This window comes from Labrus bergylta, chromosome 9 (assembly GCF_963930695.1).
Source record: "Labrus bergylta chromosome 9, fLabBer1.1, whole genome shotgun sequence".
In the NCBI taxonomy this organism is placed as follows: Eukaryota; Metazoa; Chordata; class Actinopteri; order Labriformes; family Labridae; genus Labrus; species Labrus bergylta.
The window spans coordinates 30,040,555-30,055,646 of NC_089203.1; the positions used below are offsets into that span (position 1 = coordinate 30,040,555).

A 15,092-nucleotide genomic window follows, 5' to 3' on the forward strand; every position below is an offset into this window, starting at 1 on the left:
AGCTCATATCTAATAGGCAAACAGATTTCTATTCCCGTCACAAACTCATTTCCATATGAATCGCTCATGACGCATGGGGCTCCTCCATCCCATGATGCTGCTGTTACTTCTCAGCCCAGGGACGAACAAGTGAGAGGATGAGTAGGGGTGACGTGTGTCGATACCAGAGTGGCAAAAAATAAATAAATACAGCCCCTCATTGCCCTGTTAGTCATGACTCCACAAACACGCTGCTGTTAATTAACTAAATGATCTCCGTGCCAGGGAAAAAAGAAGCTTATATTACGTTAATGAGGACCTCCATCTCATACTTATTCACGCACTATCTAATTATAAAAGCTGCATGTCTAAGACTAATGCAGCTTTGTGTACCTTTCACCTCTGCACTCTGACTCTTTGTTGTGATGAGAGAGAACAACAGGAGGACGATGAGGTAGAAAAGGAGGGGTGAGAGAGGAGCCACAGTAAACAGCAGATTGTAATCGCTCCCCAGGCAGGTGGGGAGCGATTAGTTCAGAAATAACCGGGGTCATTTCTGAACGCATGTCTCAGGAAGCTTACTTTAACGCCGCCTCACTATGACTTTTTATTCTGCACATATTTTTTCTTCCTGTGTGTGTACCTCCGCTTATCATGTCATGATGAAATGTGCATTTTGTATTTGCATTTTTGTACAAAGTTACTTTGCTGAATGTGCAGAGTTATGTGCAGTACCGTATGTAGAGATCAAGGGGCGACCTCTGGTGATGAAACATGAAGCCGATGCTGAAGTGTAACATCCTGCAGTCCCTCGAGTGTCCACTAGAGGCTGGCTGCAGAAGCACAGGAAGTCACATACACACAACAGGCAAAAAAGCTGTTTTTACAACATGTTAGTTTCTGCTGTAAAAAAGGTGTGTGTATGTGACTTCCTGTGTTCCTGGAGCCAGCCTCTAGTGGACACTCGACGAACTGCAGGATTTTGCACTTCAACATCGGCTTCATTTTTCAAAACCTGAGGTTGCTGCTTGGCTGTAAGCCGGCTAAAGAAGCTAAAACACGTCTCCTGCTGCCTCTTTTGCGCTGGTAAAAAAAAAAAAACATAGGCGGACCCAGGTGCATGCTGGTCCTCTACCTGCCTCTAACCTGTACCCCACAGTGTTACCAAAATACTGAACAAAAATCCTAATCATGCAAAACTTAATCTACTGAACAAATAACTAACAAAAGAAAATATTACATGTAGAGTAACTAAGTAAACAACAACAACCAACATGTTTAAATAAATAAATACCAAATTCAATTCTAACAACAAATAAAAAGCTCCTACAAACACCACAACTTTACAAATGCATTATTTGAGTCTGGCTTTATGGGACATTTGGTGTCAGACTGTTGCAACAATGTTTTTCCATGAATTATCTTCTGCTCAGGAAAGTGTTCAGTCTGTCAGAGAAACTTGTTTCATCTTTATTCTGAGGTTAATTTTCAAAAGCAAAGGCCGACGATTATTTATTCATCGAGTCTCTTTTATGGGGGAAAAAAAGAAATCAACAATTAAGATCTTCAGATTGAGTTTACATCCTGCGGGATTCTTTTGCTTGGCAACAGAAAATACAAACATCTGCGCACACACACACACACACACAAAAACAAACAGCAGCTCAAATAAATACATTCTGATGCTGATTTGAGATTACCCTACAAACAGAGTGAGTGCGATGACTTCTTGTGGCCAGGAGCTCCATGGAAACACGGCAGCGTATTTAGTTTTAATTGGAACAAATTAAGTCGAGCAATCACGGGTCACTCTTCTCATCAACGTGTCTCCCCCTGATGGGCGGAGTGGACACCCACTATGCATGTTTGATTTGAAATTATTTAACCACTAATTAGCCCAACAGCTCCAGTATGCAGTGGATTTAATTAAGCAATAGGATAAATGAAATCCCTCAATGGTCCCTCTCCCTCTGTGTGTGTGTGTGTGTGTGTGTGTGTGTGTGTGTGTGTGTGTGTGTGTGTGTGTGTGTGTGTGTGTGTGTGTGTGTGTGTGTGTGTAGGAGGTCGGCCTGATAGTCTGCGGCGAGACCCCGGCAGCCGGGAGTTCAGTTTGACGTAACACGATCTGACTCCAACATATAGAGTGTATCTTGGAAAATGAATTTGTGCGCTGTAGATACTTATGAAAAACAGTGTGTTTGGAAGTGGTTTGAATGCAGCTTTAGAGGCATGAAACCTGCTCATGCGTTATGAGATTATATAAGCCGTCACTTTGAGTGAAAACATGAAAATCAAAGTTGGCATAATGCGGTTTCCACGCACTAGCAACGACACTGTTTGTCACTGGTCGACTTTGTAACCTCTGCGTTCTGTTCAACACTCGCGCTCTTAAGCCGTAATCCCGGCAAACTATCGGTTGTAAACATTTTGCTTTTGCCTTTCATCCGAGGGGTGAAGTTTGCACACGCTGAACGCTCACAAGGCACTTCTTATTTTGCCCGAGTAGTTTGAGGATTTAGATAACAACTTGGCCTCTGTGCAATCAACCAATAAAAAGCCACTTGTGAAATTGGCCTGCCTCTATCTCCTCTGGAAAGGTTTTCAGACTGTGTTTGATGTGGCCCCCAGGCGCTGATCACTGCACATAATGTGATTCCTCTTCACACAGAAGGGGGAAAAAAAAGCCTCGCCGCGTTTATGGTGGATTGTAGGGAGACAGTTGCTTTCTTTACCCGGCAATTATCAACAGCCCCCTTAAAAAGCATAATCAAAGCGTCAAGTTTTTGATATTTTGACTTGGAAGACGGCTCTGCTGGAGGAAGAGAGACACTTTGAAAAGCCGTGGAGAAGGAGCAGAAATTAACTGGCAAAGCTCAGGCACACACACAAAAAAAAAAACGTGGGGCAGAGCGAGGAAAAAAGCCATAATGAAAGCAACATTATGTGTAATCATGCAGCCAGAGAATGTGCTACATGCTGGGTGCAGCAGTTACAGCCAGCTCTTTTTTTTTTTTTTTACATTAGCATGGGACATGGCTGCCCTCACATCAATGCCTCCAAATTAACGAGATTTGATTGGTTATAGGAAAATGGATTAAGAAGGTGACTCTCAGAAAGTGCATGGATGAAATATTAAGAAACCTACATGCACACAATTTTCCTCAAATGTTTTCAAGTGAGCTGCAAAACCTTTGCACACTCCGACACATGCACAGCTCGCTACTCTTTTTTTTTCTTTTAAAGATTTATTTTTGGGCTTTTTGTGCCCCTAATGAAGATACAACAGAGTTGATAGAGCTGGAAATCAGGGAGAGAGAGAGTAGAGAATGACATGCTGGGAAAGGAGCCACTGGTGGGATTCGAGCCCGGGCCACCCGCCCCGAGGACCACACACATGGGGCGCACGCACCAACCACTGCACCACCAGCGCCCCACAGCCTGCTACTCTTCGTGCTTTATATTTCACAGATTCTTCCCACAGGGTTAATCTTTGCTCTGCAGAGGAAGTGCACGAGGACAGTGTTTGATATCTTAATTTCCAGGATGACTTCAAAATAACCGTACATCCTCACAAGGGTCATTGCAAGGCAAAGTTATTAAATCATCGTTTTATTTTAATGAGGCTTATATCTTCTAATGATGCCGCCCTGAAGGAAAGATGTTATTAACTTGCAGGTGAGTTCTCAGTCAGAGCGTGCAATTAGTCCACCTTCTTCTTTTTTTGTTTCAAAAGAGCATCGGCGAGCAATCAGACGGGATCATAATGAGAGGGAAGAGACTGCGCTGCTCTCCGCCTGATCCATTATTGAATGGTTCTTTGTAAAGGGCAGCGAGGCTTTAAGGTGAGCCTGCCAACATGCGAAATGACACTGTACTCCTTTTAATAAACCTCCGTCGATCCCACTTCTCGTGCAACAGAATGCCTCCGCAGGATGTGACCTGGATTGACAAAACTTCGCTCTGCACCCGTGTTTCCAAACAGAAATAAGATGAACACGAGAAGGCGGCTTTTTGGAAAAACACATGAATAACAGAGCATTGATTATTTCTCACACACACACACACACACACACACACACACACACACACACACACACACACACACACACACACACACAGATGGCAGTAGAGGTAATCGTTCTGTTTTCACAGCAGATTTCATAAATTGGATTCAATGTGTAAAACTGTATAATTCATTAAACACACACACACACACACACACACACACACACACACACACACGCTGCACGAGCGACATGATGAGCGGCAGTCATATGGCCGAGGGGGTTTGGGGACCCAGAGCCCTTAACAGAGAGGATCAACAGCCCGGGGGCGCCGATAGGCTCCCATGCACACATCGCCCGTCTGCTTGGCTTGCAGAGCGAAGTCAAAAGCTCAATTAATCCGTGTTAATTGGAGATAAACTCGGTAGATCGAGTCAGTGGATGTTTTTCGGTGTCTGATAACCCTTTGGTTGGAGACAAGTCAACACAGCGGCGATCAAATGGACTGATCTCTTCTCCGTTCTCTCAGAGAGATAAAAAAACACGTAATGCTCCTTTTAAAATACTGAACTTTAGAAACACGAAGAGTAAGTGCTGATAAGAGTATAACATGAAGTCTTAATACATCGTTAGATTCATCGTTAGAAGTGACATTTGGAAAAAGAGAAATCATCCTGTTTGTCAGGTCATTAGAGAGCCGTGTGTCACGCATTAAAGAGTTTTATTGCAACGTATTTAATTTGAGTTGAGACGACTCCCACTCCCTCTGCCATTACACTCGTTGAATATAAACACTAATGCACCTTTCGATTGATGTTGAGCTGATGGTATTGTGCTTTATGGTGCCACATTAGCAGGTGAGAATAATCTGCAGAGAGAAATCTGTTGATGAAGAAGACGAGCAGATCTCACATGTAGATGGACAAACAGAGCTCAACAGTCAACGCCCACTATTTCACTGGCTCTGGTTCTGGAGGTAAATTTCCCCATAACCATGACAACCAGCTCCCCCGATACTCGTGACTATAGTACATTTAATTTGGCACCAAAACGGCATTAAAAAAACAGAAGAAAAGGTACAAGACTGTGTAAATAATTTTCGTCCGGAGTCAAGGAACTACACTTCCCACAATCCATTGCGAATGATATAGTTTAGTCGTTGTTACCTTGTTTATACTTTTAATAAGTGTTGTCCTATCTTGTAGTTTGTGTTGTTGAAAATATAAACTACATTCACTGCGGCATGACACGGTTATTAGTACATTTCCTGTTAGCTAATTAACTAGCTTACCTGCAAGCTCAACCAATCAGAGACGTCGCTGTGGCACTCTAGGATCATGGGTAGTGTAGTTCTCTTCCCCGATATCGTGAATAAATCTTGTTTTTCTTAAATACAGGTTGATTTCACACGAACTTGGGTCTCCTACAGGAGCAAAAACCATCGTTTTATACTCAGGTATCAGTCTACCTTGGATGGTTATGACATCATGGCTGATAATCAAATCCACTATGGAGAAAATGAACAGGACTTTTACTTCCTGAACTTCACTGTTGGGCTCTACACTGTAAACCCAGATTTTGTTTCTAATTAAACTTACGAGTGATCATTACTTATTCTTTTATGTTTAGTAAAAACCTGCTATCATTACTAAACAACATTAGTTGTTTATACTATTTAGCTGAAAGATTCATTGCACTAATCAGGTTTAGCAGAGATAAATTCTCTACTGAACTCCTCCCCCCTGAACTCTGAACTCTGTCTCTCTCTCTCTCTCCCTCTCTCTCTCCGCCCCCTGCTGACCCCCCCCTTTCCCCTGCATATCACCTCACACCCATCATCCCCCCACCACTCCTCCTGGTCACACACACTCATCTCTCATCCACCTGTATTATTGTATTATAGTATGTTCATATCACCTCAATAAGTTATCAACCTGTACAATATGTCCATATTCTGTATATTATCTGTAAACTAGTATAGCATGCTCACTGCACCTTAATCTGTATATTATAATCCTAAGAATACACTTATATTTATAGCATTTATTTATATTTATAGCATCCCATTAATCCAGCCATATATACCTAATAATTCACTTTTTTTGTCTACATCTGTAAATTTTGTAATTACTGTACATAGCACAGACTCTTGCACTTTCTGCTTATTTGTACTTCTGGTGAGATGCCAAACCTCATTTTGTTACTCTATACTTGTATATGTGTAATGACAATAAAGTTGAATCTCATCTCATGTCATCTCATCTCATAACTTGGTATGTTTACTTTCATAAGAAAGGGGAGGAGCTAATTCAAAAACCTGGTGCGTCCAAGGTGCTCTACACCTGACCCGACGAGCATATGCATCGGCAGCAGACGGTACCCTGACCACGAAGCAACCTTTCTCCAAGTGGAATGGTTAGTATGTAAAATAACTATTGTAGCCTAGTTATCTTTGTGGGAATTTTTAATACCCAAAAGCTTGCAGATAATTTGTTGACGCAGCTTTTTTTTCTGTCTAATGTTTGAACCTGTGCATGCTGTTAATACATGCTTATTGCTAACACTAGCTAATGTCCACTCAAAAAAGTGTCAGCTGAATGTTAAAGTTAGCTTAGTGTTAACAGTCTGAGGACGGCTCACATACCAGCTAGTTTGCTCGACTGTATCATTTATATAACCGTCATTTTACGCAATAGAAAAGCGATTGAACCGCTGTCGGGGGAAAGGAGTGTAGCAGGCGCTGTGGAGGTCACTCGACCCGGCCTTAACTGCACTCTTTTTCCCTCTCGATGCGCAGCCGAGTCGGAGAACAACACAGAGAGCATGAGAGCTACTTTACTGACTTTGCGGCTTAATTTAAGCCACTTTTATCAGACACAGCCGTAAATAAATTAAAAAATAAAATAGATGCGCGGCCGAGTCCGCGGTCGCACATCGGAGAACAACAGAGAGAACATGACAGCTAATATGGCTTGCGGCTTAATATTGAGTCATGTTATTCAGATACAGCCATGAAACTCTGGATTTCTCCATAATGAAGGCTGGCAGCGTTGTGTACCCGCGTGCTTGTGCTCGTGCATGAAGTGTAGCGTGCTGAAGCACACCTCTCCTAACTCACTCTCTCACACGCTTGTTCACATGCCGGTTTTCTCTTTTTTTTCTCTTCTCTTTTCTCTTTTAACACAGGCGTCGTTTTGGTTCTATTACCTTATTGTATTTAAAAGTGACATTGTTGAGCTAAACGTTTATTTGTTTTCTATTGTTACAGATCCTTGTGGTGTGAGGATGCTGTGGAAGTCTAAGTATTGTGAGTTTATGTGTGAGAAAAGGGGTTACCTTTTAAAACATTATCGGTTAAAACCCGGAAACTATGGTAGAACTGTCCCATTTCCCTGCTTACACCAAGAATGTGTGCACACATTCAACTCCATTAATGCACTTAAGGTCCACTTAGCAAAGATTCACCAGAAAACCCAGGGTGCACAACTGAGTGAAACTGCCCAAGGAACCTTTTACTGTCAGTCATGTGATTTTTCTGCGCCCTGCACAGAAGCAGTCTTTCTCACTCAAATCATATAAAAAGACATTCATGGACGTTTTTCAGCACTACTTTGCAGATGGCTTAGCTGCCTTGTATATTTCAGTTGATCTAAGTTCAGTTTTTTTTTGCTCTCTGTATTTTTCAGGTGTTCAGGGAGTTCAGCAGGATTGTGGGCAAGAACCTCAAGCAGGAATTCTGAGAGCATCGATCAGCACAAGTCCTCGTCTCCTCGAGTTATTTCGAGCCAAGAGAGGGAATGTTGGACAGTTGTTGACACATGTTTCACAACAGACCAATGTAGGTCCATACACACATTATGTACTTGGCATTGTTTTTCACAGGTTTTGTAAAAACATCATATCACAATGCTACTCTATTAGTTGTATAATTCAATCCAAACATTGCTTGGTTTGTTTAAGCTTTCTTATAGATCATTATTTGTTTTTCATTTTAGCTATCTAACTTGTGGTACTGTGTTTAATTCCCAAAAGATTACAGAGCAAACTGCGATCCGGACACAGGTGCTCAGAGGGCTTCCTATCATCCTTGGGGACAACCCCACAAACTTCTTCAAAGCAGGCTTTGTAAGTAAGCTCTTGCTTTCTTATAATTTTCACCATTATTTATTTTTCACCATGACACTCTTATATTGATTAAAGTTGTTTTTCAAATGAGAAATCGAATGTAATGATTGTGCTCTTCTGTTATTCTTTATTAAGGAATCTGATGATGATGACTCTTTTCGTGACCTTGACATTGGGATACTTCTCATCGAGCGGGAAGGTGCTGTGCTCACGTCTTCCCAGCATCTCAGTCCAGCCTCGTTGAAAATCATCATTGAGGGAGAAGTCGTGATGGACAACATTCAAGATGTTCCAAAAGCAATGTGTTTGCTGTTTGGACTCATGTATGCACTCCATCTCAACTACCCCAAGAAGCTCACATTTCATTTCTCACATTTCAGTTCATCCAACAGGTATTGCTCTCGTTAGACCACACTGACCTAAAGCCGAAGTTACAGACTTTGAAAAATCAGCTCGCAATGTAAAGAGATGTCAAGTCTACTGTAAGAAGCTGTTGACTACCTTTTTTTTTTTTGCCACACCAGTAAAACACTTTCTGACCTGTAGGGTAAACCTCTTTATTTTCTGTAAAACAAGCGGACGAACAGACACGCACGCACGCACGCACGCACGCACCCACGCACACACACACACACACACACACACACACACACACACACAAACAACACAGTCACGTACAACACCCACACACATAAACACATAATTGTTTCAATGATTTGAAATGACCTTTTTCATATTAATCATTTTAGGTTGAATCTGTTGATGTTGCCCTGATGTTAAGTTTGTCATATGTTTTGCCATTTTCATTAAAAAAAAAATGCATTGGAGCATTTAGAGGTATTTCTTTTTTTCCATCCAATTTAATTGAAACAATGTTTTACAACATATTAAAAAAAAAATCAAAAGCTAATTAAATTAGAGGAAAATACAGTAATTGTAATAAATAATGAGTAGCAATAACAAGTCATAATAGCTAGTTTTATCTAATGATTTTGAGTACACACTACTAACAAATATAAATACTAAAATTAAAGTTCCATGTTAATACAACTCAACATGTTTAGTTTCAGCTTGTATAAAAAATAAAGTTCCATGTTAATACAACTCAACATGTTTAGTTTCAGCTTGTGTAAAAACTAAAGTGGTATAGGGCAACGGGTTTCCACGCGATTTGCGAGTAAAGTCAACTAATTCGGGTTAAGAGTGTATAGTCGCGGTCTTAATGGACAAGATCAAATCTTAGGAATGTTTTCTCTGTCAGATTGGGTGTATTAGACTTCTTCTTGGAAGGAGGGACTGTTATGAAACATTAAATATATTAACCAGGGGGGATAACCCAGATATCAGAAGAGAGGGGGGCGGACACTCCTTTCAACAAAGGCTCTGATTGGCTGTTATGAGGTGTCATCAAGAGGTCAACAGAGTAGCAGATTTATTTGCAACAGTTTTATGGATTGTTATGGATCTAATGTGTTTGGATTCAATCTTTTACTGGATTCAAACAGTTAGGACTCAGGTTGGTGGATTATTCCGATCCCGAGAGTTCAGTCTGTTTGTTTGTTTGTCGCTGGTCTAATCGGCACACAGTTGGCCAGCGTAGAAGACACATAGTTTAACTTTGTGATTAAACTCAAATGAGAATGTGGATCAATGAACTCAAACAACACCTCTTTTCCCCCGTCACAATCGTGTTCACATGTTTCTATTCTAAGCACATGGACGCCACTACTTCATGCTGCTTGTTGAGGTCAGAGGCTTTACAGGAAGTACTGTTGGTTCTTCTGCTCATCTCAAAATGCAACCATGAAGCAAACACTTCCACTGTTCAATATCTTTGTTTCACCGTTCCCTCTGTCGTCTGTAACATGATGTGCAGCTGATGAACCTGTGAATACTTCAGTAACGACAGCAGCTCATTAATCACTGTCACTAGCTTTATATTCAGATGATCTCTCACCGTGTGCAGCCTGAGCAGCACTAAGCCTGATGATGTAAACCCCATATGTGCCGTGTAACATAGATCGCCATCACTTAATATAACGTGCAGCTCCCTGGACTACTCCATCTGCATTGAGTGAAAAATCAATACCTGCACCGGTAACCATAGTCCCTGTCATGCTGACGTTATTCAAACACTTATATGGATGAGTGCGGGTGTGTTATTGATTCATTATGATTAAAAATCAGCAGAGAATGTGTCTTTAAGACTGTTGTTTCAGTGAGGCGTGTTTCAGGCTTGACATTTTTCATTTCACATTTCAGGCATTGCAGCAGTGTGAGCCAGTGACGCCTAGAGGGATTTTATTTTTCCACCCGTTGCCTCCACAGAGAGATTAGCCAACAACAGCACCACCCGAAGCTGCACCAGAAGCTGTGTCTTGCTCATGGCTAAACGACCAGCAGCCCTGTGTACACACATGCCAACAGAGAGCGTTGAACCTGAGGGGCTGCAGGTGTTTGAGAGGAGCTGCTCCCTAAATTATGCAGGACTGCTGCCAGAAAACAGGTGAAGTCAGGATAAGAGTCAGACCTGCACAACGAAGACAGAAGCTCCTTCAGTCTCCTTTCCCCTTAATCTTCTCTTTCCTTTAATGACTTCATCATAAACTTGCATAACCAGCAAGACTGCCTCAAATTCTCGTCACTGATCTCTCATGGTTTCACCGACCTAGGCGGTATTTTAAATCAGTTGCACGTCTAAAGAGCATTTTTCTAAAAGGGTAAGCAGATCCTCGAGTGAATTTCCTCCCTTCTCTGGCTTTGAACTGAGGAGCCTCATGAGATAAATTGTGTGGACTGATTAAAATGCATCCGCAGCATTCGTTAACACATTGTGTGGGCTCCGGAGAGCTCTTTTCGCTTCTTGCCCCCACCCATCAGGTCTGAGTCAGGTGCTATTTCATCGGTGCTGTGACTCAACCACAGCGACAGTCAAAGGTGGATGCAAACCCCTTTACCCCCCCTCCCCCGCCTCCCCTCCCCTCCCACACACCTCAATCCAGCCTATATTTACATCTTTTCAAAAAGTCTAAGTATATCATATCACATATACAAGCTGAGAGCAAAGGCAGAGTGCTGTGTGGCAAAAAAAAAGAAAAGACAAAGCAACCATAGCAACAATCAGCCATAATAAAGGAAGACATGAACTGCTGACTCCATAAATGCCTGTGGCACAAATTTCTGAAAACAACAAACAGTATTACTGCAGCATAATGAAAGCGTCATGCTTCCTGTTGCCAAAAGTGCATCAGCTTGGACCGAGGACTGTGTGAAGAGGATGCTTTTTCAGAGCAGAAATAAAGTACTGCACAACATCTTAAAGGCAAACTGATAGATTTTCACAGACGTGGTTCTTGTCATGTTTGCATTGAGCATCATTGTGCACACACCATGTCCTCTGTGGACCACTGGGGAATTCCCACTTAGCACACAGACAAATGCAATCATGAATATTAAAAAAAAAAAAAGTCTGAAAATATTTTTAAGAATTAGCTTAAAGGAACAGATGCAGCTCCAACATACCCATGCATCTCTGTGATGTCCCAACAGTGTCTCTGCACACTTGGCAGCAAATCTTGAACAAATATCTGCGAGACATGTCTCCATCTCTTCCCTCTAAATCTAAATGGATTCAGAACGTCTGGTTTGGAGTCTAATCCTCTTTGGCTTTTCTCTGCCCCTGTGATGTTGCTTGTTCCTCTGAGGCTCACCTCTTTCTCTTCCACATCTCTCCCTCCCATTTGCTTCATTTTTCTTTCTTCTTTCTCTTCTCACCCAATCACTGGATCTGGCCTCTGACCTCACAGCTCAATGCCATTAAACTCCTTTCAATCCCTGCAGCTCGTAGCGCCTTAGAAAAGACATTGCAACCATGTGTAGACTTAATAACAGCCTTTGTTATGTGCATGTGTAGCTTTCCACTCATGTAAGACAAGTGGAGGCTTTGAAGAACGACAGTCAGGAGAGCGGTAACAATGTATTGATTGACTCCAGGAAATCTATGGTGTGTTCATACACATGATTCTTAAACAATGAACACAGATTCTTTGAGTATTGAATACAATTTCTGCATGTTGGTACATCTTACTTGTGACTGTCTCATGTCATAGATCATTTATTTTCCTTTTACGACTGTACACCAGGACGATGTTAGAACGACAGGTGTTCTCTTTAAATTCTGTAGACTTTAACGCCTGTAGTGGCAAATTGTTAGTCCGTCTACAAACCCCGAAATGATGAGAAAAGTCCATTCTCTCTGTCTTCTGCCTGCTCCACTTTTCAGAAAATGTGTGTTCAAACAGGCCGTTTGGAGATTTTCCCTTCATGACATCACAAAGGGCAGTAGCCCCTCCCCCAGGTGGGTGACACTCCCACAGCTGGGTGTTTGTTCTGCCCTCTGAGTCTGCCTTCTCACCGTAAACAATAGGACATGGAGCGAGAAAGACAAAGACACCCAAGCCCTGCCAGAGAGGGGGGCGTGGTCAGACACAGCACATTTACATATTTAAAGGTACAGACACAGAAACAGCCTGTTTTGAGCAGGGCTGAAATAGAGGGGTTTATAGACATGATCAAATACAGGATCAGAGTGGATTTAGAACAAGAAACTTCACACACATGTTTTGGGGAGCTCTGAGACTTATTTAAACTGGTTGATGAGGAGGAGGATATGTGACCTTTATGTCTTGGTTTTACACATTTCTGAAAGAGCTTTTATTAAAGTTCTTTCTAATTGTATCCCATCTTCTACCTTTAGATGTGCACTTAGTTAAAGTGATAGGTGGCAGCCCACAATACAGATGTTCTTTTATGTATACGAGTCTCCACTGTTAATACACAACAATAAATACTGAAGAAAGATTTGTTTCCACCAGACCTCTCTTCTCTGACGTTTCTGGTTAAGTACATATGTTAGTTTTAGGTCAAATAACGAGACGGTTGTAAATATGCCATGAGATGTTTCATAATGATACCACTGTATGAATGCTAGGTTAATGTTAGTAGTAATGTTATTAATGCAGGAAGCAGGCCAATGCATACTGTCACTTTCAGAACATATTGAGCACACGCACAGATTTAGTCTTAAGATGGCGACACTGCTGATGACTGAAGTAAACACTGCAGACACACGGAGCATTGTCTCAAGACCTCGCTATATAGTCATGACTCAGGGGAGTTCACACGACGGGGCTAATAAGCGCGCGTTGTGGCTGAAGATAGAGCGCATACAAAGGGTTAATGAAGAGTCAGGGGACAACTCAAAGCAGACGTTTGAGTGATTTGACCTCAGTGATTTTATAGCTTGCTGTTATCAGCCGTCCAGTAAGACCCTCCTTTGGGATTATGGTCCATACAAAGCCTTATTGGATATTGATCAGGTGTCAGGTGATCCAGCAACAACATAACAGAAGGAATACAGCAGGTGGCTTCAGATAATGTCCAAAGTGACCACCCTGCTGATTGTTGTCTGGAATGGCTCAGTCAATATTGCATTTCTGGTGCTTCGTGCTGTTTATGGTCGCTTCAAACACTGTGGTGAAGATCTCCTAAAGCTTGTGTAATGTTCATCATCAAAGAAACAAGATGTCTTCATACTCTCTCCCCCCCCCCCCCTTTATCCAATCCAGGATTTCTCCTGAGGAGCTGTGCGTAGAGTTTTTTTTTCTCAGTATGCTTTAAATGTCTGTTATGTGTTTATTCTCTGTAAGGTGTTTGAGTCACATCTCAGGAGTTTAATCAAATGGAAAAAAAAAGTATTTGCTTGAGGATATTTAAATTGTATTTAATGTTTACATGTCTTTATGTTTTGCTGATTCCATCTACTACTCTTAAGAATTACTTTTAAAACATTCAAGTCATGTAGCGCCCTGGTTGACCTCGTGCTACATTATTAGCATCCCTCATTGTGTTTTCTTACACCCATCACTCAGGGCTGTTGTTAGCTAAACTGCTGCTGTGCGCTGAGCTTTAGAGTCCCTGTGTGGCACGAAATACTTTCTCTCTGCACCTCCTTAACTTAGCAAGCGCCTTCGAGGACTCATGAAACAGAATGAGGAGAAACATTACCTGTGGGGAACTTTCTGATGCTCTTGGTAAAGACAAGACACCGCCATCATGTCTGCTTTCAGATCAGATTGAATCACCTGTAAGTAATTTTATCTTAAGACGTTTTTTAATCACACCGGAACCACACCTTTTTTTTTTTAAAGACCAGCTGCTGGAATGGACGGATTATCATGACCACAGGCCCTGGACACAAACTTGCTTTGGACCCCGACCTAATGTGTCCTCGCCAAGCAGAGATGCACAATAGCACAGGGCGACTCACAATCACACGGCACATACTCCTTTAAAATACACTTAATTATTGTTTAATAATACAATAATAACCCTGTCTGCGTGGTTAAACTAAATGACGGAACGTTAACTTTCTGGTCCTTGCACAATCTTACCAGGTTAAAGAGTCAACTAAATGTGGAATCTTCCTTATATCATGAATTATTGTCCCTTCCTTCCTTCCTTCCTTCCTTCCTTTTGTTTGTAGTTCCAGTTAGCTTGTAGAATTAGCTGTTAGCGGCTTGCAGCTTGCTCTCTCTCTCGCTCTCTCATTAACTGTCCCTTCCCTTTACTGAAAAACTATGAAAAGCAAAAATGCTAAGAATATTTAGTCCAATATTTAAAAAGCTTTGTTTTGGTGTGTGTGTCTCTTTAAATGCAATGAGCCAAGTAATAAATAAAGCGTCTTATATCTTATGCTACTCCATAAACTCACTTCTCTTTACAGCTGCTCTTTTTTAAATCATCGCCAAAGGTCTTTTTCACTGTAAGGTGCAAACAGGTTGGGTGCTGTAATCACAATAACACTGTGAGATCCTGGAGGGACTGAGTGTGGTTCAGCGATTAGTACCGAGGGTGCCCCCCACCTCCCTCGTCTTTCACCCAACACCTGAGGGAGCCAACGGAGCAGGAAATGTGTTTCACTTT

General features: G+C 41.8%; 1 protein-coding gene and 1 long non-coding RNA gene across 7 annotated transcripts in view; one reads left to right on the plus strand and one right to left on the minus strand.

The window, feature by feature from the left end:
- lingo2 (leucine rich repeat and Ig domain containing 2) overlaps positions 1-15,092 on the minus strand; it is a 247,861-nt gene that overhangs the window by 7,171 nt on the left and 225,598 nt on the right. The window contains exon 5 of one of the 5 annotated variants that reach the window (XM_065958801.1): positions 715-812. The exons of the other annotated variants lie outside the window; for them this stretch is intronic. The gene's annotated coding sequence lies outside the window, so the exon portion shown is untranslated. The remainder of the gene's footprint in view (positions 1-714; positions 813-15,092) is intronic. 5 annotated transcript variants of the gene reach the window in all.
- Positions 6,075-9,012, plus strand: LOC136180014 (uncharacterized). Of its 2 annotated transcripts, XR_010666940.1 has the most exons (3): positions 6,075-7,821; positions 8,016-8,108; positions 8,244-9,012. It is a non-coding gene; the product is annotated as an uncharacterized lncRNA (long non-coding RNA). The 2 variants fall into 2 exon arrangements; XR_010666939.1 differs by having other exon boundaries at positions 6,075-8,108.